This window comes from Arachis ipaensis, chromosome B01, assembly GCF_000816755.2.
Source record: "Arachis ipaensis cultivar K30076 chromosome B01, Araip1.1, whole genome shotgun sequence".
NCBI classification, from domain to species: Eukaryota; Viridiplantae; Streptophyta; class Magnoliopsida; order Fabales; family Fabaceae; genus Arachis; species Arachis ipaensis.
Window position 1 is genome coordinate 116721445 of NC_029785.2, and position 338 is coordinate 116721782.

Sequence of the window (338 nt, forward strand, 5' to 3'; positions counted from 1 at the left end):
TCATCAAATCTTTTGCCAAATATTATTTGTACACTCAAAACAAAACTTTTAACTAAAAATCAATTAATAAAAGAGAAGAGAAATAAAAAAGTTCAAAACTCGAAACCAAAAGTTCAATTAATTTAATTATTTTGCATGAGAATACACTCTATTACTTATAATTTAGATTTTGGGCTTATCAATTTATAAATGTCTCGACCAAAAAAATGTAATTATAATAATGTATTATTTTTTAACTATTGTATTATATTTTTGTTTATTATGTTATATGGAAAACACAGTTTGACCAAAATATTTGACAGAACACAAATAAATAAGTATGAATTACAAAACCGGAG